Genomic DNA, 26,585 nt, shown 5'->3' with positions numbered 1-26,585 from the left:
GTCAAAGGCTGGCCATTCCGGTCAAATTTTGATCGACATTGATTTGCAAAATGGGGCCCTTTATGACAGTGTGGGCAGATTCCAGGTGTTCCCCCTCTATTATTTGCTTTTAGTTTTGGACAGTCCTTTCTCAGATGGCTGTACTGACCACACAAAAAGCACTGCTGTGACTTAACTGACAAGGCTGCAAATGCTTCCGCAATCAGAGACAAATCATGTTGTCTAGACCCAATATTCATGCAAGCATTTAACGTATCATCTATGCTAGGATTTCATAAGGGTCGTAATACTTTCTGACAGTCAGGGTTAGCATTTTCAATAGCAAGTTGTTTGAAAATATATTCATGTGCTTGCTCATTAGCGATCTGTTTTTCCAGAGCCTCATTAAGTCAACCTAAAAATTTCATAAATGGTTTGTTTGCTTCTTGTTTGATTCGAACAAAAGGCTGTCTCTGTTTACTGGCTTCAGGGACAGTTTTCAAAGCATGAAGTGCCAATTGTTTAACTTGCTGCAAGCCTGCCTGGCAAATCCTAGCTTGCGTAGCATTGGTGCTAAAATCAGCTTGCCCCAGTAATGCATCGGCAGTGACCGCTCACAATGGGTCACGCGCCCCCAGCGCTAAGTTTTCAGTAGCCTGGGTGCCTGCAAGCTGTCTCATTTTCGACTCCCACATAGTGTATTGCATGTCCATCATTATCAAACGAAACAGCGTTTTAAAATCATTTGGGGTAAATACATGAGTATCACAGAGAGACTGTATCAAAAGGGTTGTATATGGGGCCCCAAGTCCATGGTCTGTCACTGTTCGCCTGATATCTTTGATAAGAACATACGAGAGACCTTCCCATCTTGGATCTTGATCAGGCATATACACCACAGGGAAAGCACGCAATACATCTGCATCCCCCGCTCGTCTCACTTCTCCCTTTACAGCTGCCCATTTATCATGAGGGTCTGGGGGGTATAAATCAGGCTCCTTTTCCGGATCAACAAGCCTTGGGTCAAAAGGGTCATCTGGGTCATCACAGGAATTATCAGGAGGCAGAACCGCAGGAGCAGCAGCAGCAGGCTGAGTTTTTGGTCTTACGGCAGAGTAAGATAGGAGTAGCCTCACGCTCGCAGGCCCTTGTCCTCATGGGGGACTTCAACCATCCTGACATCTGTTGGAGGGACAGTACGGCCCGGCAAAAGCAATCCAGGAGGTTCCTCGATTGTGTGGAAGACAACTTCCTCTTGCAAGTAACAGAGGAGCCGACAAGGAGAGGTGCCATGCTTGACCTTGCGCTCACCAACAGGGAGGGACTGGTTGGAAATGTGACACTCCAGGGCAGCCTTGGCTGTAGTGATCGTGAGATGGTGGAGTTCGAGATCCTTAGGACAGTGAGAAGAGCATGCAGCAAGCTCACTGCCCTGGACTTCAAGACAGCAGACTTTGGCCTCTTCAGGAACCTGCTTAGTAAGGTTCCATGGGATAAAGCCCTAGAGGGCAGGGGGGGCCAAGACTGCTGGTTGATATTCAAGGATCACCTGCTCCAAGCTCAAGAGTGTTGCGTCCCGACTAGAAGGAAGTGCGGCAGGAGGGCCAGGAGACCTCCAAGGATGGACAAGGAGCAGCTGAGGAAACTTCGAGGGAAAAAAGAAGCTTATAGAAGGTGGAAGCAAGGACAGGCGGCCTGGGAAGAATACAGGAACGTTGTCCGGGAAGCTAGGGACCAGGTTAGGAAAGCTAAGGCACAGTTAGAATTAAATCTGGGAAGGGATGTGAAAGATTGCATGGAGACCTCCTAGCAGCCTTCCAGTATCTGAAGTGGGCCTATAAGGATGCTGGGGAGGGACTCTTCATTAGGGACTGTAGTGGTAGGACAAGGGGTAACGGGTTCAAACTTAAACAGGGGCAGTTCACTTTAGATATAAGAAGTTGTTTACAGTGAGGGTGGTGAGGCACTGGAACAGGTTGCACAAGGAAGTTTTATGATCCCCTTAAGATCATCTAGTTCCAAGCAGTGTTTAAGGCAAGGTTGGACAGAGCCTTGGGCCACATGGTTTAGTGCAAGGTGTCCCTGCCCATGGCAGGGGGGTTGGAACTAGATGATCTTAAGGTTCTTTCCAACCCTAACTATTCTATGATTCTATGATTCTATATGCAGCAGCATGCTGGTTTCCAGAAAAAGGAGCAAGGTTGGTTTCAAGGGTACTCAAAGGATATTCAAAATCTTTAAAATTCTCAAATTCCACATAAACAGCCTGGTGGGGGAGCGGAAGGTGTGGGAGGATGTCTCCTCCATAGGTTGGTCCTCTGAGGGGGGGAAAAAAAAGAGGTATAATTATTAATAACTCCCATTACATGGCTCCCAAACATAGAGGTGATGGCAATGCTGAGAATGCATACCAGAGCAGTTTTATGATCAATACTTCTATTGAAGAAAAATAACTGTTACAGCTGATCCCAGGACAAGTAACTTAGTAGTCATCATGTAGCAAACATTAGAATAATTATGAAACAGCCGTATGTATTCCACAGATTTTACTTTGTTATCAAATTAGTATGCTGGTAGCATATAATGTAGTATCAGAGCAGGCATCCGTTACAGTACAAATCTGACTGCTTTAAATCCAAGAATCACTATGCAACACATAACAGAGTCAGTGCCAAATTCTCTCCTCTTTAGGATAGCAGCAGAAGGGAACTTGCTCAGTAGCGTGTGGCTGCATGACCCAGTTGCTATCAAGGGCACCTGTTACATTTAAGAACTATCCAAGAAAGCACCTGAAAGGGGATGAGAAATCATTACAATATCTACCCATTGAAAAAAAGAACAAGTAAATCTAACTTCGCCTGCATCACTAGTTTAGAATAAACCACACAGGGATGAAGACAACCCAAAGGAAGGTCTTGCTAACCTAGTGTAAATAAAAGAGACTGCTTAGTTTAATGCAATTCTCCTAGCTTTCTGTCATATTGCTTGCTAGCTTGCAGTACAGTTGTTAAGAACCTTCTCCTAGATGAGGGCGAGGGTTGGACATGAGGGTTTCAAAGCAGCAGTAGCAGGGGCACACATGCAACCCTAACATACAGGATTCTATCTGCAAGCCTTCAGCATCTTCCAACAGCACCTAATTCAGGGTGAGATATGGGCTAGTGCTCAAACTTCTAAATTGACTCATTAACTCTTTTCTTTAAACAACTCCTGCAAGATTCTTCTATTGTGGTCATTACCAAAAATGCAAATTAATTTCTAATTAAAACTACCCTGAATAGCTATTTTTTCTTTCGATGAGCAAGTTAATAGAAAAACTGTTTGGAAATACTGCATCAGTTCATGCATAAGTTAACTAATAAATAACACACCCTGCTTCATAAAATGCTTCATAACTATCTGAAGAGCCCTGTATAAACACTGGTATTAGAGATGCCTTTCTGAAAGCCAGCTGCAATTGGGCTACAGCATTTTTTTGCTACATTTTTTGTAGTGCTTTGCTTTTGATTAGCAAGACAGAGCCCTGACTCTGTTTAACTATTTACATGTACCTTCTAGCTTCCAAATCTTGGTGGGAGGGAGCACAGCTTTCAGGACTTTATTAAAGACCTTAAGAGCTATAATATCGCTTTCTTTTTCTCCCCTAACACTGCGGAAGAAGTGTAGGAGAACATTTTGAACAGTCTCCACAAAGAGCGCAGCGATCCCCTGATAACGTACCGGTGAGGGGCAGCCTGGGCACCGCCAAGCACCAGGCAGGAGGAGCCCAGCCGCCCTCAGGGAGCGGAACACCGTTGGTTCGCCCGCGCGCGGGCCCACAGCGGGGCAGAAGGTCCAGGCCACGAGCTCCCGGGCAGGCCGGCAGTCAGCCCCGCTCACAGCACCGCCCAACCAAGCCCCCAACGCCGCTTGCACGAACGACGGGATTACAGCTCCCGGCTGCCCCTAGAAACACAATCATCTGCTCCCGCCGCGGGGACAGCTGGGAACTGTGGTCACTCCCGCCCTTTCTGCTCGGCGGCCTCCGCCCGCGGGCCGAGTCCCCGCCTACCGCGGGAGCGCCGCGCAGGGAGGCGGGGCGGAGAGCGCGGCGGCGGCGCCGGCCCCGGCCCCGCCTGTGGCGCTCCGTGGAGCTGTTCAGCGTCCAGGTACTGAGTCTCCCCCGGCTGACGAAGGCTCCGGCGGTACTCCTTTCCCAGCGCTCCACGGCGCGGCGATGGCCCCGACGCCCAGCCGCCTCCGCCAGACACTCTGAGCACCGCCCTGCCGTGGATGCAGCAACTCCAGGCGCCCCTGGCTTCGCAGGGGAACGCGGCAGGTAAAGCCCCCCCCTTCCCTCCCCGCCCATCCACATTGCATCCCCGCCCGCCCCTCGGCTCCGAGCTGCCGGCGGGGCCCGGCTCGAGGGGCTTTTGGCAGCCGAGCGCCGGAGGCCGATGAAGACACGAGTTGCCTGGCAGGGAGAGAGCACCGCGAGGTGGACCGCGATGAACAAAGCGGTGCAGCACATATGCTTTTTAAGTAGTTTCGTTATTTCAATTTTCAGGGGGTGGGAAAGAGAGTAGGATGGCTGGTTAACTGCAAATATCTGTGCTTAGTTATATGTAGGAAAAAAACCCAAACATCTAAATATATTAATTTGCTTTTGGAATCGTATTCCTATTCTCGTGGTTCAGCAGTGGAAGAGATAAAGGCAGTGTTTGTCAGGCAGGTAAGGTAGTGCTATAGTCAAGACTGCAAAATGGTTTCCTCGAGTACCCTCGTCAGCTGTAGTGCTTGTATAGATTTTGCACAGCAGTAATTTCTTACTTATTTCTGCATGGATTAATACCCCCCACCAAACCCTCGAGAGCCAAGACAAGCAGCAGAAGCAGATAGACTAGCAGACACAGTGTTTCTGTGAATAGGTGTCAAAAGGGAAGACAAAATTCCACTGTTTAAGGCCAAATGACAAGTTCCATCCTACATGAAGTCATTTACAGCCCAGCATTGTGCTGCTGTGCCTGATGCTTCAGGCTTCCCCTCAGTGCTGGGTGATGAACAGGGAATTGAGCAAGTGTATTAAACATGCATAATCAAGCAGCAAGCGTTCTTAAGTGCTTCTATATGTAGTAGCTTGTTGTCAAAGGATTGGTAAGCATTCCTTAGCTATCAAAAGACTGTGTTTTACCCTAGAGTAGGCTGCAGCTGTACTTCCTTTTTTTTGTATTGGTAATACAGGTTGACTTACAATTTCTCAGAGCAGCATGGGAAGGGGGAGGCTGGCAAAACAAACTCAGCACTCTTCTTGGGTGTAGACAGTAAGAAAAGTTTAGCCTAGGAGACCACTTGCAGTCAGATCAGGAACTTGCACAGCTTCTATACTGATTTTGACAAGAAACTGAAGAACCAAACTAAGATTAAAAATTTGCTTTCTTTAGAAAACCAAATGCAGTCTATTTAGCAGACTTGTAACACTTCTGCGCTGTATCAAGAAATAATTTCTTTGTGTATAAGGCATCACCCACTCCTTATGTTGCTATATCATGTATTAAAGCAGGAAGAGAGCCAGAAGGGCAATTGCTGGAATCAGTAAGGCAGGTGTTTAAAAGCAAGTTGATAGGAGTCACATCAGTTCCCATGTTATTAAAGATTCTCCAGTCTGGATAGAAGCTTAGTACTGCTCATATTTCATTGACTTGACTTCTTTTTGTATAATGATTTTAAGAGTTATGTATGCAATACATTACCAGGATATAAATTTGTCTTATACAGGCTGCAGTTTAACAGTTTTTGTGCTTTATTGTAATAAAAAGAAGTAGTCAAACAGATTGGGTACCATCCCACAGTCATTGCACATCCAAAATCTCTCCTTCCAATGGGCACCTTGGACATGCAGGGGCATAACATCAGGCTCTCGCAAGTAGCCTTTTAGGAACTGAGTTAATAGTGCATTACTATAAAGTTAAAATCAATTTGTGCGTGACTGCATGCAAGGCAAGCTTCCCCCCTGCCAGTAGAATTAAAAGATTTCCTGACAGAGCTCCTCCCTACCTCTTAGTCTCAGCACCATAGAAGCCTCAGAGCACGTGATCATCTATGTGTGATTTAAGCTGTGCGTGATTTAAGCTATGCTATTGAATTTTTTTCCCGGAGAACAATTACTATAGAGTGACAAGTCAACAATTTTGACCTAGCTCTGTTTAGTGATGGTAACCATAGCATACACTGCCTAACCCAGCCTGAGTATCTCACAGCAGCAGTTTGCTTCTAATTTAAAAGGACACTGTTAAACCATAAATAGGTTCTAATTTTTGAGTAGGAATGAAAAAGATTAATACCAGAAGAGCACTGTAGACATTTCAGTTGTATATCTTCAGTTGCTGCTGCCTGCAACAGCCCTTGAGAAGCCACTAAAATACCAGAAAAGCTAAGCTCTGACCACATCCCTGCATTGCCATAATTCATAAACTGAGACTCTATGCCTGCTGCCACATTCATATTTTTACCTGGTCAGTTAGGACAAAGCTGCTTTGTGCTAATGAAGCTAGTGTGGCATGTTTTTAATAGAGCCAATAATCTGGTCTTCCCAAACTATTTTTAAAAGGACACTTCTGTTACCCTGACATTGTTTATGCTAAAGGCTACTGCAAATAGAACATTTATGTTAACTACTTACATGTCAGGTCAGGCAATAAACAATCAATATTTTTCTGATGTAGGATCCACTGCAACTTTCCCTGTCCAGTTATCATGCATTCAGCACAGTAAATCTCAAGTTGCAATCTCTTTGTGGAAATGTTTATTTTAACTTCTATAGTAGACTGTTGAAGTCATGGAAATGTTTCCATTACACTTAAGTAAAAGTCTATTTTTCAAAAAGACTTGCACAAAAAACACTGACCTGGAAATATTTTTAAAATTAGAGCCACTGTAATGATCCCACTACACAGCAATGCAGCAAGGATATTTTTATTTTAAAGATCAAAAAAATCCTTATAAGCACAATCTGTACAAAAACACAGTTAAAAATCAATGTGTGCTATTGAAAAGCAGAGACTAGTGCTTTTTTACCACTATCTGTATGAGGGAGAGTGACAAGACACACACCTTTATGAAGAACCACCAAAGTACCCTATGTTACCAAAAAATTCTTTTAATATGGTGTTCTGTTCCCTGGATTGTGGTTGAGATGGCCTATGTATTTTCTACAATCCTAAAAGGAGAAAAAATAAAATTTATGTATTGTATAGTACTGGTTATCCACCTGAATTCTAGCAATACTTGGCATTAAATATAACTAGATTTTACTTATCCCCATAAATGTCTTTAAATCATTAGTATGATACTCCCAAATCTACCCTTCCAGAAGATATTTAAACACACAATGCAATAAGTGGTTACTGAACGGCTTCCTCCTACAAGAGAAGGCCTGCTAACTTAAAAGGAGCAACCCCAGTGACTTGCTCCAAGTAGCAAGTAATAGTCTCAGTAATTTTTTGAAGGTATAGCTCCTAACTTGTGAATCTTTAACTATAGATTTTAAGCATTTGTATTCAGTTCTCCACCACACTCAAGAGTAAACAGAAGAAAATTGTTACTGCTCTCCAAGCATAATTGATATAATCATGTACTTTTATGTATCACAGGTCAAACTCACTGTAAATTCTGGGAAAATGTTAAACTACAGTTGGATTGTGCCATTGTTGTAAAAAGGAACAGTCCATAATTTGGGCTGACAATACAATGCTGACAAAGATTTGTGCAGAAGTGTTCACTTCCATTTTATTTTGTCTTGAAGAAGTAGTTAAAGAAACATGTAGTTTGAGGACAGTATCTACGTAGAAATGCAATGAATACAACATTTTCCTTCTTGACTAAGTTCTGCTCAACTTTGTTTCTAATGCTTGGGCTGGGGGTAAGAAGAGGAAGAAGATGGAATAGAGGGCAAGCCCTGCACATAAGGTTGCATTTATCCACTGGGAAGTCACCAGATTTTTGGCAATTCCTGACTTAGTCATGCAAATACTGCCCTTTGATGGCTACACTGTCAGGGTCACCCAGCTTTTACTCCAAAAGCAGGCAGAGTGGTGCCATACCTTAATGAAGTGAGCAGCAAGTGTCCCCTTAAGCCAAAGCAGGAGCAAGCAACTTGACGATTATAGAAAATCTCAGTGAAGGGAGACAGAAATCTCTCAGTCTTGAATCTTGCTCTACAAGTCTGAGGTTTAAAAAGTATATTTAAAGAACAGAAAGAAAGCACTCTGTGTGTGAGCTGACCCCAGTCTCCTCAATGGGAGTGGATGCCTGGGCAGCATATGTGCTATTCTGTGTGAAGATTATTCCCTCTGGCTGCCAGCTTACTAGGTTTCAGGTTAAAAACTACTATGTAGTTGGTATTCTTCACTCACCTGCTATTCTACAGCTAGCACAAATGATGTACTTGGACTAGCACCGGTTCACAAGAACTGCACAAAACTTCTGTCATTCTTCAGGTTTATTTTTTGCATTTTTTTTGAAACTTGTCTTATGCTGCTATAAAAAAGTGGGTTTTTTTTGTTGTGTCTGTTTTTGTGTTTGTTGGTTTGGTTTTGGTTTAGTGTTTTTGTTTGTTTATTTTGGGTTTTTTGATTTTTGGGGTTTTTTTTTAAACCTCTTGCTACTTGTCCTCAGTACAACTTGACAAAATTTGCAAATACAGAATCTTTGGAGTTCAATGTGAAACATGCAGGACCAAATTCTTTAAAAATTCTGAGACAGGCAGAATTTCCATTAGCTTCAGTTTAAGATAGTGTCCTGGGTTGAGCTGTAGTAGTAATTTTTCTCCTTCTTCATAGCTGGTGCAGTGCTGTGTTTTTGACTTTCAGCCTGGGAACAACGTTGATAACACCAATGTTTTAGGTTGTTGCTAAGTAATGTTTACTCCAACCAAGGACTTTCTCAGTCTCATGCTCTGCCAGGGAGGAGGGGAAGCTGGGAGGAAGCAGAGGCAGGACACCTGACCCAAACTAGCCAAAGGGGTATTCCATACCACAGCACATCATGCCAAGTATATAAACTGGGGGGAGTTACCCGGAAGGCCCAGATCACTACATGGGTCAGGCTGGGTATCAGTCAGCGGGTGGTGAGCAATTGCATCCTCTCCCCTTGTTATTTCCCTTATCATTATTGTTATTGGTGAAAGCAGTAGTGGATTTGTATTATACCTTAGTTACTGGACTGTTCTTATCTCAACCCATGGGAGTTAAATTCTTTTGATTCTCCTCCCCATCCCTCCGGGAGCGAGGGGAGGAGGAAGGGGGGGAGTGAGCGAGGAGCTGCATGGTTCTGAGTTACCAGCTGGGCTCAAACCACAACAGTTCTTTGTGGCCCCCAACGTGGGGCATGAAAGGTTGAGATAAGGACAGATCTGATCAGAGTGTGTCTAACTGTACTTGTGATAAGCATTCATTGTTTCAGATTAATAGTCACTCATCACAATGTTGATATATCTGCTCTCAGAGTTGTTGCGCTTGGTCTCAGAGTTTCAGCATGTTGTACCTTACTTACAGCCACTATTTGCTGTTTTAGTGTTTATCAGCTGGGGGGCCTGGGCTAAGGTTATTGTTTCACTGTACTTCATGGTAAGGACTTGTAATACAATAGACTCATTGGTCATGAAACTGGTCTGTCTTGCAGTCCCAGCCTGGTCATCACCTCTATACTTTGGGAGGTATATAATGGAATTTTATAGCAAATACATACCCTTTGTTCCTGCTTGGGGGGGTCAACCTAGAAGGAGACATTCCCTTACACCTCCCGCTCCCCCACCAGGCTATTTACAACAGCATTTGAGAATTCTAAAGGTTTTGGATAGCCTTTGAATACACTTGAGACCTGCCTGCTGATTGTGCTGGGGATCAGCATGTTGTCACACATACAGAGTGTGTTTTACCCATGGCCATCCCACCCTGGGAACACTCTATTTCATCTGATCTTGAAAGTTAAGCAGTGTCGAGTTCGAGTCTGGTCTAGGGTTAAACGAAGATATAGGAGGACCACCAAGAGATTTTTCCCAAGGCTGGACAGTCATGAGTGGCAGGGTGTATGGGATAGTATGGGCAAGTATCTAGGACAGTGGGCCCCTCCAGTGCTTTGGAACTTCACCCCTGAACAAGTGCAAAATCCAGAAAAACCTAGTAAAACACTTAAATGAGGTGTGCTGTCATCCTGGTTATACCAGAGAGGGACAAATCATGGCAACGTGCTGGGGCTTGGCCTAGGCCTACAGAGCCCTGCTCAACAATATCCAGCACCTTCAAAGACAAAAAGATGTCTCTAGATCTGATGGCAAAGCAACAGAAAATGCAGCTACTCCAACTCCAAGCACAGTAGCTACACCAACCCCAGTAAAAAGCACAGCAGCTGCTCAAACCCTGACAACAATAGACAACACAGGTGTTGGTGCTACACAACCCAGAAGCACAAGAGCTGCACCAACCCCGACAATAAACACTGCAGCCACTCCAACCCTAGTGGCAGACACTAAGGCCACTCCAACTACAGTGATATACACTGCAGCTAAACCAAATGACCAATTCGTGCCAATATGGGGTGCCCCTGTAAGCAAGGGGAAAAACAAAAGAGATGGACAAAGAGCAAGCCGTGCAGTAAAGACCCAATGCACTTACTACAGGGGAAAGCATCTGAACAAGAGTTAATACTTCATAAATCAGAGGAAGAGGAAGAAGAAGAGGTGACTTCCTGACCCCGGACCTCGACCGAGCTGCGGAATATGCGAAAAGATTTCACCCGTCTTCCAGGGGAGCACATTGTCACCTGGTTGCTCTGATGCTGGGACAATGGGGCGGACAGTCATGAATTAGAAAGCAGGGAAGCCAATCAGCTGGGATCACTTGCTAGGGAAGGAGGAATTGACAAAGAGATTGCAGAAGAGAAATGAGCCCTCAGCCTTTGGAGGCGGCTCCTGGCAGCTGTGAAGGAAAGGTTTCCCTACAAGGACAATGTTATGAGTTGCTCAGCCAACTGGACCGCGATAGAGAGAGGCATCCAGTCCCTGAGGGAATCAGCCATTCTAGAGATAACCTATCATAGGCCGGATGTCGGGAATGCACCCCTAGATCCAGATGAAGTCGAATGTACATGACCCATGTCGTGGAAACTTACACGGAGTGCACCATCATCATATGCCCACTCATTGGCATCAATGACCTAGAATGACATAGCACCACCAACAGTGGATGACATAACTCGTCAACTCCGAGAGGTCAAAGACAATCTCACGCCTTCCATCATTTCAGCTGTGGAAAAACTGTCCCAGGAGTTCAAACAATTAAGAGACGATTTATTCGATCTATGCAGCTCCCCACGTGTACCGACCCACATCTCAACTATTAACAGAAGGCGCCCTACTGCTCGAGCGAGAACATACAGAAGGTATACGCCACGGGCCACCCTATGGTTTTACCTGCCGGATCACGGAGAAGACATGAGAAAGTGGGATGGAAAACCTACCTCAGTTTTGGAGGAACGGGTATGAAGAGGAGAACAACTGCCAAGGATGATCCTCCCAAGAAAGTTGTTGCTCCAGTCTCTGGTGAGCTGTTTCCCAGATGGAGTGGAAGAGCTGATTTTACTCCAGCTCCTGTGACAAGGAATACTAATCCCTTTCTACAAGACATAAGTGGAAAATCTTATGATCACTATTAGAGGGGCCCTGCCTCCAGCCAGGTGGAGGAGAGGGATAATCGGGTTTACTGGACTGTGTGGATCAGATGGCCTGGCACATCAGTCCCACAGAAGTATAAGGCTCTAGCAGATATCAGTGCAGAGTGTACCCTGATGCCATCAAGGTATCAAGGGGTGGAACCCATTTATATTTCTGGAGTGACAGGAGGATCCCAAGAGTTGTCTGTACTGGAGGCTGAAATCAGCCTGACTGCGAAGGAGTGGCAAAAGCACCCTCTTGTGACTGGTCCAGGGGCTCCATGAATCCTTGACACAAGAGAAGTTACTTCAGAGACTCAAAAACGTACCTATGGGCTTTTGATATTGCTGCCTTGGAAACAGAGGAAATGAAGCAGCTGTCCACCTTGCCTGGTCTCTCAGAGGATCCTTCTGTTGTGGGGTTGCTGAAGGTCGAAGAACAACAAGTGCCAATTGCGACCACAACAGTACATGGGCGGCAATATCGCAACAACTGAGACTCCCTGATTCCCATCCATAAGCTGATCCGTAGACTGGAGAGCCAAGGAGTGGTCAGCAGGACCCGCTCACCCTTTAATAACCCCATATGGCCAGTGCCAAAGTCTCATGGAGAGTGGAGACTAACAGTAGACTATCGTGGCCTGAACGAAGTCACACCACCATTGAGTGCTGCCGTACTAGGCATGCTAGAACTTCAATATGAACTGGAGATAAAGGCAGCCAAGTGGGATGCCACAACTGTTACTGCCAATGCATTTTCCTCAATTCCTTTGACAGCAGAGTGCAGGCCACATTTTGCTTTTACTTGGAGGGGCGTCCAGTACACTTGGAACTGACTGCCCCAGGGGTGGAAACACAGCCCTACCATCTGCCATGGATTGATCCAGACTGCACTGGAACAGGGACAAGCTCCAGAACACCTGCAATACATTGATGACATCATCGTGGGGGGCGATACAATGGAAGAAATTTATGAGAAAGGGAGGAAAATAATCCAAATCCTGCTGAAGGCCAGTTTTGCCAGAAAACAGAGTAAGGTCAAGGGACCTGCACAGGAGATTCAATTTTGGGGAATAAAATGGCAAGATGGAGGTCACCAAATCCCCACAGATGTTATCAACAAGATAACAGCAATGTCTCCACCAACTAACAAGAAAGAAACACAAGCTTTCTTAGGTGTTGTGAGGTTCTGCAGAATGCACATCCCAAATTACAGTCTGATTGTAAGCCCTCTCTATCACGTGACCCAGAAGAAGAATGATTTCAAATGGGGCCCTAAGCAACAACACGATTTGGAACAAATTAAACGACAGATAGTTCCTGCAGTAGCCCTTGGACCAGTCCGGGCCGGGCCAGATGTGAAAAACGTGCTCTACACTGCAGCAGGGGATAATGTTCCTACCTGGAGCCTCTGGCAGAAAGCTCCAGGGGAGACTCAAAGTCAATCCCTCAGCTTTTGGAGTTGAGAATACAGAGAATCGGAGGCCATCTACATTCTCACTCAAAAAGAGATACTGGTAGCCTATGAAGGGGTTCGAGCTATTCCAGAAGTGACTGGAACTGAAGCACAGCTCCTCCTGGCACCCCAGTTGCCTGTGCTGGGCTGGATGTTCAAAGGCAGGGTCTCCTCTACATATCATGCAACTGATGCTACATGGACTATGTGGGCCACACTAATTACACAACGAGCTCGAATAGGAAGTCCCAGTCATCCAGGAATTCTGGAAGTCATCATGGACTGGCCAGAGGGCAAAGATTTTGGGATATGACCAGAAGAGGAGGTGATGCGTGCTGAAGAGGCCCCACCATATAACAAACTGCCAGAGAGTGAGAAGCAATATGCCTTGTTTACTGATGGGTCCTGCTGTATTGTGGGAAAGCATTGGAGATGGAAGGCAGCTGTGTGGAGTCCCCTGGGACAAGTTGCAGAAACTGCTGAAGGAGAGAGTGAATTGAGTCCCTTTTCAGAGGTGAAAGCCATCCAGCTGGCCTTGGACATGGCTGAATGAGAAAAACGGCCAGTACTTTATCACTATAGTGACTCATGGATGGTGGCAAATGCCCTGTGGGGGTGGTTGCAGCAATGGAAGCAGAGCAACTGGCAATGCAGAGGTAAACCCATCTGGGCTGCTGCACTGTGGCAAGATATCGTTGCCTGGGTGCAGAACCTGGTGGTGAAGGTATGCCACGTAGATGCTCACATACCCAAGAGTCAGGCCACTGAGGAACACCAGAACAACCAGCAAGTGGATAAAGCTGCTAAGATTTAAGTGGCTCAGATGGACTTGGATTGGCAACATAAGGGTGAATTATTTTTAGCCCGGTGGGCCCATGACACCTCAGGCCATCAAGGCAGAGATGCAACATATAGATGGGCTCGTGATCGAGGGGTGGACTTAACAATGGACACTATTGCCCAGGTTATTCACCACTGTGAAACACACTGCACTTAAGCAAGCCAAGCGGTTAAAGCGTCTGGTATGGAGGACGATGGCTGAAGTACAAGTATGGGGAGGCCTGGCAGACTGATTATATCACACTCCCACTGACCCGCCAAGGCAAGCGCTATGTGCTTACCATGGTGGAAGCAACCACCGGATGGCTGGAAACATATGCTGTGCCCCACACCACTACCCAGAACGCTATCCTGGGCCTTGAGAAACAAGTCTTGGGGAAACATGGCATCCCAGGAGGAACTGAGTCAGACAATGGGACTCATTTCCGGAACAACCTTATAGACACTTGGGCCAAAGAGCATGGCATTGAGTGGGTATATCACGTCCCCTAACATGCACCAGCCTCTGGGAAAATCAAATGGTCCAATGGGCTGTTAAAAACTACACTGAGAGCAATGGGTGGTGTGACTTTCAAACACTGGGATGCACATTTACTAAAAGCCACCTGGTTGGTCAACACTAGGAGATCTGCCAACAGGGCTGGCCCAGCCCAATCAGAAGTTTTACATACTGTAGAGGGGAATAAAGTTCCAGTGGTGCACATAAAGAATTTGTTAGGGAAGACAGTCTGGGTTATTCCTGCTTCAGGTAAAGGCAAACCCACTCGTGGGGTTGCTTTTACTCGGGAACCTGGATATACTTGGTGGGTAATGTAGGAAGACAGGGAAATCTGGTGTGTACCTCAAGGGGATTTAATTTTTTGGGAAAACAGCCAATTAACTCAACTGTATGCTGTTGCCTGCTGTATAATACTTCTATAGCCCATCAGATAGATGCCCATCTCCACCACTCCAGGCTTTGGAAAAAAGGTATGTGCTGTCATGATCATCAGCAGAGAATAGTCATGGGAAAAGCTGGCAGCAGCAGCTGCAATCTCCCAGAACTGCCCTCAGTCACCATCAACTCAACTCGACTTCCCTCTGATCGTCATCCTAACAAACTATGAACTTCGATGAAACCAGACAAGCTCAGCAATAAGTAGACAAGTTCAGCGGTGTCATCAGCAGGCAAGAATCCAACGCTACACACCATCTCTCCTGCCCTGAAAGACTGTTATGACAGATGAAGCCTGACATCATGGACTGAATGCTCTTAAAATATACTTCCACTCACTTTCTGGTGAAAAGTTTTATGCCCTGTGGAGAAGGACTTGGGGGTGTTGGTTGATGAGAAACTGAACATGAGCCAGCAGTGTGTGCTCGCAGCCCAGAAAGCCAACCATATCCTGGGCTGCATCAAAAGAAGTGTGACCAGCAGGTTGAAGGAGGTGATCCTGCCCCTCTACTCTGCTCTCGTGAGACCTCACTTGGAGTACTGTGTACAGTTCTGGTGTCCTCAACATAAGAAGGACATGGAGCTGTTGGAGCAAGTCCAGAGGAGGGCCATGAGGATGATAAGAGGGCTCGAGCACCTCCCGTATGAAGAGAGGCTGAGAGAGTTGGGGCTGTTCAGCCTGGAGAAGAGAAGGCTGCGTGGAGACCTCATAGCAGCCTTCCAGTATCTGAAGGGGGCCTACAAGGATGCTGGGGAGGGACTCCTCATCAGGGATTGTAGTGGTAGGTCAAAGGGCAACGGGTTCAAACTTAAACAGGGGAAGTTTAGACTAGATATAAGGAAGAAGTTCTTTACAGTGAGGGTGGTGAGGCACTGGAATGGGTTGCCCAAGGAAGTTGTGAATCCTCCATCCCTGGCAGTGTTCAAGGCCAGGTTGGACAGAGCCTTGGACCACATGGTTTAGTGCAAGGTGTCCCTGCCTATGGCAGGGGGGTTGGAACTAGATGATCTTAATGTCCTTTCCAACCCTAACTACTCTATGATTCTTCTGTAGAGAGATTACTTGCTATTTCCAGCACAGTAAATTAACATAGGCAGTGTGTTCACCTAACAGTGACGACATTCCTTAATATCAGTGGCATAATGCTTAGTTTGAGCTGAGGCTACAGATTACATCCTAGTAACAATGAGGGAAGATAAATTATATCTCACCAGCTTCTGTCCGCAGCTTTCTTGGGTTTGACTAGTTGCTCTTTTTAGCTTAACATATGTGCAGTTTCACTTAATGAGAAAAGTTTATTAGTTACTAGTCCACAGTTGCAGACCTCTGGACACTTTTTCAAATTCCTCTGCTTCTCATGGTCGTATGTAATCATAAGGCTTGTCATGACTACGCTTGCAAACTTCACTTAATAGGGTTTTGGAGTCAACTTTGCAGCCTCAAACACTAGCACTATGCCGCCTTTCTATTAGAAGTCACATCCTGGGGGCAGGAACTTGACTTGCTGTAAAATAGAAGAGAAATCAATTTACACTCTCGCTCTCCTCCTTTCTGCTGTCTTACTTGACTGTTTTCACTTTCTGTGCACAAAGATTGCACAAAAAAGGCCTAGGCAATGCCAGAAAGACACTGTGTATCTTTTAGTAAGACTACAAGCTTTTCTGTACCACTGAAATTATTATACTAGCATAAATTGTTTACCAATCTAGTAATACAGCTTTAACTTTATAGCCCAGAACAGACCAATCTATTATGAACACACCTTTACCGAAGTAGCAGCATCGCAATGGGAGAAGACCTGTTTCAGTTGCAACAGTTTAATTTGGAAACAAACCTTCCTCACATATACAGTCCCTCACTGGAAGTATTAAGTGACAAGTCTAAATTTACCCTGGAGGTCATAAGTACAGTGGGGAAATAAAATCCAGCTTACTAATTATTAGTTACTAAGCATGCTCTGTTTTCTTTATCATTAAGAAGCAACATATATGAAAGACACTCAGAAGATGACAAACAGTAACCTCCAGCATGAAAATCAGCATCTCAGGAGTTTTAATCTCCTGGGGCCTTCTTCATGAGGACAGCTGCCAGCTACAGATGCTTGGCTGACTAACTGGCACTAGCAATAAGCAATATTTGAATTTGTCCAGGAAAGGAGCAGAAGGTCCAAGAAAGGCTTATCAACATATGTTATAAAGTCTGGTATGCTCCTATCTTTATTAAAAGATTAATTTCTACCCCTGAAAATCACATTAACACCAAGTAGTGGTTTATAATGCAGATTATAAACCAAGTACAGTGTACAAAAATAAACCAAACTGCTACTATAATAGGGGATACTATACACTTGAGGCTTCATAAAGCAATTTTGCATCCAGGCCTGACTAGCTTGCAAGCAAATAGAGCTTTTCATCAAAAAGATGGCTACGATGTTTATGAATATGCCAGCCCCTGAGCTACAAAACAATCTATCCTATCTGTAATACCGATACTGCTACAAAGAAGTTGTTCTCTACCTTCTTAATAAAAGGTATCAATCTTATGTTTCTCAGGAGTTATTACCCAACTTATGTAATATTTGAAAGTATTTAGATGCCTCTCATTCAGTGATTTTAAAGAATAGAGTTACTGGGAAACAACAGAACTGGATTAGACTTTCCTTGCATTCAGACATTGACTTTCCACACAGAATTCAGAAGCAAGCTAGGTTGTCAAATTCAAGAAAATTACTCTAAAAATTTCAGAGAGAAATGAAGTGATAGGCAAGCAAACAATTTGCAAAAGAACCCAGAAAAAAGAGGAGGCTGAAGAAAGCAATGGCAAGTGATGAGGACTGAATAGAGAGGATTGAAATATAGGACATTTGTGTGCAGCAACAATTGTTTTAAAAGCTTCTGAATAAAAAATTAACAGCTGATGGTGTACTCTCTAGGACTTGCATCTAGTCTGAGAAGAAGAGCTGTTAAGATAGCGAGTGAGCCAGGAAGACAGATGACTGATGAAGGAACTGACACTGCAAGAGCTAGAACATTCAGTAGAGAGGAAAAACAACAGCTATGCCCATGAAGGAACTGCTGCCAAGCACATAAGTGAAAGGAATCACACGATTTCAACAGTTTCTGTAAAAATGTGGACGATATGCTGAACTGCAGGCAACGTATAAGGCCCCAAGCCTGACAGTTCACCACCAGTGCAGAAAAAAAAATAAGAAATTATTAAAAGGTCATGCATCACCTGAAAACAACAACAATTAGTTCAGAAATGCATAAGTGATTTCACAAGTGAGTACAGAAAACGCTCAATAGACATAAGCACTGAAAAGTTAAACCTACCACCTAGAATTCATCTGCAAAAAGCTACCTCTTGGTATTCAACTAAAAAAAAAAAAAAAAAAGTCAGAAGCTAAGAATTGTGGCTCCTCTCCCCCCAGTTTTTAAGTCTATCTACTAAGAAGAAAATAGTTTTCACAAAGCTTGCATTTCTTAGTTACAGATTTACTACCAGTAAGATTCCAGGAATTTGTAACAGTCAACTGCAATACCTGTATCTTGAGACCCACTTAATATCTGCAGTCAGGTTTCCACATGCTTTTGAATACTTCTAGTACAAGCCACACAATTCTCTTCACATTAAAAAAACCGAAACACAGAACACCTGGAAAATTTGGCCATAACGTTCTTGAAAATAGAGCAACTTCAATGTACAGAGGCATGGGGCTTGCAGAAAGAACAAGTTTGAGAACTGAACAGTTTTGCATTCATGAGGTGTCCTGAGGTCTCATTAGAATTGATCTCAAATTTTATTAGCGCTTGATACCATCACAAGAAACTATAGTTCTGACAAAAAGACAAAAAAAAAAAGTGTAATGATACCCATAATGGGCACCTAAATAAAAAATAGTTTCTACATTGACTACTGATTAGCCAATTTACTTTTTTTTCCTTTTACTGCTTTTCCAACCCCTTACTACTGCCAGACATCAAGAACAAGAGGAAAACCACATCCTTCTTTGAGTTGGAATGTGATGGTGCTTATGTATTTAGGGTTGCATTACTACATAGATACACGCTTCAGTACATGCCATTTTCATGAAACATGTACTGTATTAAAAGCTGTATGGTTCAAGAAAAAAAAAAAAAAGCTTATTGCTGAAGACAGCTCTTCCAAAATTCTTTAAGCTGTGCTGAGACTTTTATCACTATTGCAGAAGAAATATGGCTGTGGCATGGCCAAGTAGAATATTAAAAATCCTGTCAAATTGCTTACAGAATAAGATTATCCTTCTGATATTCAGAAAGTTAGATTAGTTTCCAAGATGCTAAAAGATTTTTAATACACAGGCTAAGCAACCTGCAAATAGTATGGGATGGCTCCAAAACATTATAGATCACATGTTAATGCAAAAAGCCAACATAATTATCAAGTACCCATCCCAGACTTTTGGGTACATAAAACAGATTTAAACAAACCCCTAATGTAATAACAGGTATAAAAATAATCAGAACCACAAAAATAAGCCAGTGCAACTGACAAAAACTAATTAATGTTTATGGTTCAGGAAAAAACAGAAGTCAGCAGCAGCAAGACTACCTAAATCTACTACTAATCAATCCCCCAAACTCCATACCCTATTATCTATCTATACAAATATATCAGAAATTAAAGTGCCCTTTCGTGATATTTCCCTCCTTCAGGCCATTTCAAGTTTCCCTTTCCTAATTTTTTCTTGCATTCCAGTTCAGCTAGAAGACAGCAGCAATGTGAAGCAATAGAGAAAGGGTAGGAAAGCTGTTGCTGCTACAATATGCCAGGAGGGACTAAGTAACAAAAATGCCAGAAGGCCAAACAGGTAACACAAACAGCTCTTCAACATCCAGAGGTTACCATCTCTCTCACACAGCACTCACTGCAGTCAACTTTTGCCAGGCTTATACTCAATCCTCTGATTTTGTACCCAAGTCACTTCCCATTTTAGGACATGTTAGAAGTGGGCTAATAGTCAGCAAGCCAGTCAGCCAGTTCAGCATCAATAAAGATAGCAGAACTTATTCCTCATAGTCAGTTAAGGCACTTTTTCCCTGGTTTAAAAAATGACTGTGGTCTTAAGAAGTTTGTTACATAGCATTGAAAAGATATAGGTAAGGTAAAACAAGGCTATACCTCGAGAGGGCAATGACACTTCTGAAGCTAATATTAGATACCTCCAAACAAATATAACATTGAGGAAAATAACATACAGATCATACTTCACCTAGAGAACACCAACTGATATTTCATTCCTCACCAATTCTCACTTCCAGAAATAAGAAAACTTTCACCAAACCACCTCATCACGCCAACAACCACCATTTTGTGCTCTCAACCATTACACAGCACCTCTGGTTGGTGCTTTCCTGCTGTGTCTCTGCCTCTGCTGCTGAGTAGCCAATCAGAGCAAGGGGGGTGGGAAAGCAGTTTCTCCACTACCACACCTGTTGGAGGTTGCAGGTGTTGTTATAGTTCCTTCAGGGCAGGTGGGGGTTGGTCCAGTTAGTGAATGTGCTATCTCCTCGGGGAAAGAAAGCCTGCAGGCAGTAACCAAAACAAGCTTTCTTCCTTCATCTCTTCCTTGGCCTTATCTTGTTAGTCTTGAAGAAAAAGGAGAAAAAAAGAAAAGGGGGGGGGAACCCTGGGTAAGTGCAGGAGTAGGGGAAGCTGAGAGAGAGGCTGAGGAGGACTGGGAAGGGTGAGGAGGTTCAGTGGGGGGAGGGTGGGGCCTGTCCTTGCTGTGTTTCTAGAGTCTCCCTGCTCCTCAGAGTGTGGATTGTTGTTTGTAAAGCTTTCCTAGTTCTGTTTCTCTGGTGTAGTTGTTGGAAATTAACCCTGCTAGGCAGCATGGAGCCAAGATTTTTCAGTAGCAGTAGCATTATTAAGTAATTGTGTTATTAAATAATTTGTTACTAAATAAACAATGTTTTAAGAGAGGGATTGTCTAAAACACTAAGGCTTCATGGTTTTTGTCCATATGTAGATCCTTACCCAGACTCTACCAAGCTGAGATCAAAGCAACCTGGTTACTGTTTTTGTTGGAAGGGGAGGTCTGAGGTGAGAATCAGGGTAGATGTGCCCATTTGCAGTGTGCCTCATGAAAGAGCAGTCCATTTCACAAAACATAGAGTTAGTCAAAAGAAACAACAGATGACAAGCAGGTCTTACAGGGAAATTTCTTTCTGCTGAATTTATTGAAAAAATGAAGGAAGGGCAGTCTATCTGCCATCCTCCCCCCTGTAAATGGGTGAACCTCCAAGTTGGGTAAGCACTCTTGATCCTTGAGGGTAGGCTGGGGTGGAGCTCTTCCATGAGTCTCTGTGTCAGATTTTATTGAGGCAGTGGATTTAGGAGCTTGGGATCAAGTTGATTATTCTGTGTTGTGTTTGTTCAAGGGGCAGGAAGGAAACATTAAATTACACCCACTTGAAGTTATTTGCTAATGAATAATGTAATTATACGCTAGAGTATTAGAAGGTTTTTACATTAAGTCCCTGATGTTTTTGTTGTCTTATAAGAATTGTTAGACAATAAGTTTAGAGAAGCTAGAATTAACATTGCCTCTTTAAAAGGTCTATATTTGTAACTGGGATAAAGAGAGTTTGTGTTAAGAAAATAACATGTTTAAATTATCAGGGTAGGTGTTAGCAGTAAAAAGCCAAACACTTCGACACTGGATGTCATGTATATATTTTAAAGGCAAGAGTTCCTTAACAGATGCTTGGAGACTTCTTGCAGCCCTGATCACAGCATGCAAAAAAGTCTGATGATTCTATTTTTTCTGTATGATAGTTCAGGGAACTGAGGGAAGCTGACTTTCTAGTGTAATAACTGTATGAATTGGCCAAAGCTGTCATTTTCATTTTACGTTTGTACCTAAAAGTGTAAGCAACTACTGTACTGCTAAATTCAAATATCCTCAAAGAAACTCTGAGGAGAGACGATAATGGACCCTACACGATCCAATGTGAATCAAGCAGAAGCCACTTTATTGTTCCCATGATCCCTTTATATACAGAGTTTTCTATCTCTACATGCGGTCACGCACCTTTTGATTGGTAAAAGCCCTCTTGCACGAGGCAATCACGCAGCTTGGTAAGTGTCCTTATTGGATCACCTAATTCCTGGTGTTCTTCCCATGTATCCGACTGCAGATGTTTTCTTCCTCTTATCTTCTTCTTGGTATGCGGCTACGTGTTTAGAAGAAGCTCTCTGATGGCTGGTTCACATCCTCATATCTTCTTCTTGGTATGCGGCTGCATGCTTAGAAGAGGCCCTCATATGGCTGGCTCATCACATGGCCACTGTCCTCCAAATACAACCCCACAATTCCCCCTTTTTCTCTTTGAACCAGCCAAACTTTCTTCAAGGAATTAGTAATCATGTTAGACACTCCCTTTAAGACACAGGGAACGATTAACAATACAATCACAATTATACTTAAAATTATAATGCCTTGTTTACAAAGATCTAAAAGCCATCCCATGATGCCCCAACCCCTTAACCACTTATCTAAACCTGAATTGACCACCGTTAGTTTGTTCATGTTGTCTTTTATCTCCTTGAGACTTTTATGAATTGACTCCGAATGGTCAGAGAGATTCATACAACACATCCCTTCAAAATCCTCAAGCCCATGACCCTGTGCTAAAAGCAAAAATCAATTGCAGCTCTATTTTGCAAAACAGCATGTCTTGTGCTATCTACATCATTAAGCATTTGCGTAAGTACTTCTGACATTAAATTTATCTACTTTGCGGCCCAACACCCTAATTCAGTCATGTCTCCTAATGCTTTTGCTGCAGCTACTCCAGGTGCAAACAAGGAGGCGATAACTCGAGACGGCACATCCCAAAATTGTACCTGATCATTACAATCGGGCCTCAGTTGTATCCTTGTTGACAAGTAATATTGAGCTCTAACTTAAACAGTGTGTCACTTGACACGTATCCCTTGAACCATTGTGACTGATAACCTTCTACCCCGTGTGTGCTCTAGAACTTCGACAATACCATCTGAGCCGGCAATACTTGCAAACACACAAACTCCAAGGCTCCCAAGTTCCACAGTTATGGCACGGAGTCCTTAGGTGCTGGGGTGTTTTCGGGTGGGTCATGCAACTTTTCTTGCCATGGCTTTACCCACTTGGCTGGTATCCATCTGGTTCCTGTATCCGTAACAACACATGCATATCCTCTTCCCCATGTGATTCACTTAAATGGTCCTTCCCAGGCCCCTGTTATCCCGTTTTTAATCATTACCTTACATTGTCTGCTCTTAACTTCTTCCAACCCTCCTTGTAGACCAGCCTCGTGTTTTGCCATTGGTGGCACCAAGCTATCTTGCGGCAATCGTAAGAAATTTAACACATATAGACTTTGTTTAATCTATCTGTTGGAGATATAGCACTTTCTCCCCCTTTTTGTTTTTGAAGCAAACGCTTCAATGTCTGATTCATACGTTTGACCATAGCCTGACTGGTAGGTGAATGGGGCGTACCCGTCATGTGAGTAATGCCCCAGAGCTGGAAAAATGCTTGCGTGGAATGAGCTACATAGCCAAGGCTGTTGTCAGTTTTGATTTCTCGTGGCACACCAAGGGCCGCTATAGCCGAACGCATGTGACGCTGCACATGTTTGCTAGATTCGCCAGTCTGAGCTGTAGCCCAAACTGCAAGAGAAAAACAATCCAGGCAGACATGCACATATTTTTGTTTACCGAATGCTGGGACATGCGTAACATCCATTTGCCAAATTTCTAAAGGTCCAGTACCACGAGGATTGACTCCAGGAGCCAAGCCTCCGGTATACTGTTGACAATTGGGGCACGACTGGACAATGCCCCGGGCATCTGATTCAGACAGCCCGAATTGGCGGCGCGGTACTTTGGCTGACTGGTGGAAAAAGTCATGAGACCATCTGGCTTGCGCGAACCGGTCTGTTGATGGAGCCGCCCATAGCGGCACTACCAGCTTGTCAGCTCTCCGGTCGCCTTCTGCTAAGCCTTCGATTATTCCTTTGTGACTCTGAATATGGGTGATAAAATATTCACATTGTCTTTCTGACAGCAATAGCCACAACCTCTGAAATAGTTTGTACAATACCTCATTGTTTATCTCTTTCAGCAATGCTCGTTCTATACGTGATACAACTCCTACTACATACAGTGAATCACAAACAACACTGACTGGTGTTGTCTTCCATCGAGCAAACACTTCTACCACGGCTCGCAACTCCAAATGTTGTGTGGAGCCTTGACAGTCTGTTAAAACTACATCATGCCATTGCCCGTTGGCCTGCCACGTGATGGCAGCCTTTTGAGATCTTCCTCCTGCATCCGTAAAGACTGTAGCACCGTCTACCGGACGTGCAGAGCATCTAGGTCGCTCTTCTATTTGACAGGAATGTAGTACACTAAAAAACTTGTGTGGTGGATAGTGCACCTTTACTTCACCTGAATAATCCAGCAACACCACTTGCAATAAAATACACTGGCACAAAGCCCAAGCTAAATATTCTGCCACTAAAGGTTCTTTCCCTGCTATTTCAACAATTCGATTTCACCCCCTCATGATTAATTGTGCTAGCACCTCCATTCGTGTTGTAACTGTCCGCTTTGACTGTGCCGATAAACACACCCACTCTAATAACCGCAAAGGATCTCTTCCAGGAATCCATTGCAGTATTACAGCAAAATGGTGCTGCTCACTATTGATTATTGCTAAACCTATCCCATAATCAGGGTTCCAGCGATGGGTGTAGGCTTTATTAACTTTTACGCTAATCTGCTGTAAAGCCTCTTTGGCCTCATTTGTCAACATCCGGGGTGCGTTTGCTCCACCTCCTCCCCTGAGTAACCTCATCAGAGGTGCCCACTCCTCATTGGTAATACCACATAGGTCCTCACCCAGTTTAAATCTCCTAACAATTTTTGTACATCATTCAAGGTGTGGATCTCTGTCCGGAGTTCCACCTTTTGAGGTCGAACAACTGCTTTGTCGATTTCCCAGCCAAGATACTTCCATACTTCTGTTTTTTGTATTTTTTCAGGGGCCAATTGTAGCCTGTTTGACTGCAAAACATTTTGTAATTCAACAATCAATTGGTCTCCATTCAGCTGTTTTCCGGCTATCAAAATGTCATCCATGTAATGATAAATAAGCAAGTCTGGATGCGCTTCACGTACCGGAGTAAGTGCCCAGGCCACGTAAACCTGGCACATGGTTGGTGAATTTTTCATGCCTTGCAGTAACACTACCCAGTGGTACCTTTTCATAGGTTCACTTTTGTTTGCGCTTGGTACAGAAAAAGCGAATTTCTGATAATCTTCTGGATGCAGAGGAATGGTAAAAAAGCAATCTTTTAAATCGATAATTAAAATGTCCCAATTCTTCAAAATCATATTTGGGGAGGGTAATCCAGGCTGTAACGCCCCCATATCCTCCATGACCTCATTAATTTTCCTCAGATCATGCGATAGGCGCCATTTGCCACTTCTCTTTGGAATTGTAAAAATTGGGGTATTCCAAGGGCTTGTGGTCGGTTTAATGTGACCTTTCTCTAATTGCTCCTGTCCCTTTCCAAAGCTAAAATTAAGGGATCTGGCAGAGCTCTCTTAATTCCACATTCCTTCTGCCACTCCTGCTGGTTTCTTAACATGAAAAACATATCTGCATACATTACTTCGCTCTGTTGATATCCCATTATTAATTTTACACACACACACAAGGGATCCCACAAACACACTCCACACAACTACAAGACCTAAAACACAAAAAAAATCCAATTAGACAAACAACTATTAATGACACAATCACAACATACAGTGCAGCCTTAACCATATTATATCGTCAACACCAAAATCGTTACCGTGATAATCCACAAAACTAGGTCAAATACCAGCAAGTCACAAACAGAAACAAATCCAAATGTATACCAATCGAATGTTAGCAGCTGGGTATACGCCTTTACTTACGAGATTTCTATATCACGATTTACGGAAGGCTCCAAACAAAAGGTTAACCCACCAAAATCCAAACTTCAAACAGACTCCCGTGCAGGACGTCTCCTGCGACTTACGGAATGTTAACCAAAACAAAACAATATTTACAAAAGAATACCTTCTTAAAGATGGTCCTTGTCTGCTCCTGCAGTGATCCGAGTGAGTCGAGGGGTCCCTCCGGGAAAATTCCCCGGGGGCCCTAGGGAGCCCTGTTCTCAGCGGGTTCTGCAGCCGAGCAGAGAGGGTCCCATCTGGGGTGCCAAACTGATTCGTAGAACTCATTAAGAACTTGCCAACTTAATTAGTTCGGTAACACTGCTGGCATAAATGAGTGATTTCTCCTTGTCCTTCTACTTATCAGTTGACTTCGCTACATCACCTCCTGAACATCTGCTTAGTTTCAGCTACTCCTTAGCTACAATCCTGTTTTGGTTACAATAAATTTTGTGCGAAGGTCATAAGATTCCAAAACTATGTCAGCTACAACGATTCATCTTAGACAAGGACCCTTATTGTGTTCTTTTGGTCGGGCCTTTTTTAGGTTTGGAAAGTTTTGGTTTTATATACAAAGCCACCAAGCTTAAAGTTACTTAGAACTAAATTTTCTTAATTACAAAATATTATATTGCATTTTGTACTTCCTTGTCTCAAATCCCCCTTTT

General features: G+C 43.8%; 1 long non-coding RNA gene across 1 annotated transcript; it reads left to right on the top strand.

Annotated features, from left to right (window-relative positions):
• Nucleotides 1-845: 845 nt before the first annotated feature.
• LOC115619197 lies at nt 846-19,925 on the top strand. The gene is made up of 3 exons (XR_003994949.1): nt 846-1,010; nt 5,138-5,142; nt 19,911-19,925. It is a non-coding gene; the product is annotated as an uncharacterized LOC115619197 (long non-coding RNA).
• Nucleotides 19,926-26,585: the final 6,660 nt, after the last annotated feature.

This window comes from Strigops habroptila, chromosome W, assembly GCF_004027225.2.
Source record: "Strigops habroptila isolate Jane chromosome W, bStrHab1.2.pri, whole genome shotgun sequence".
NCBI lineage: Eukaryota > Metazoa > Chordata > Aves > Psittaciformes > Psittacidae > Strigops > Strigops habroptila.
The sequence above is the reverse complement of the archived record's forward strand: the minus strand, read 5'-3'. Positions and strand labels throughout refer to the sequence as shown.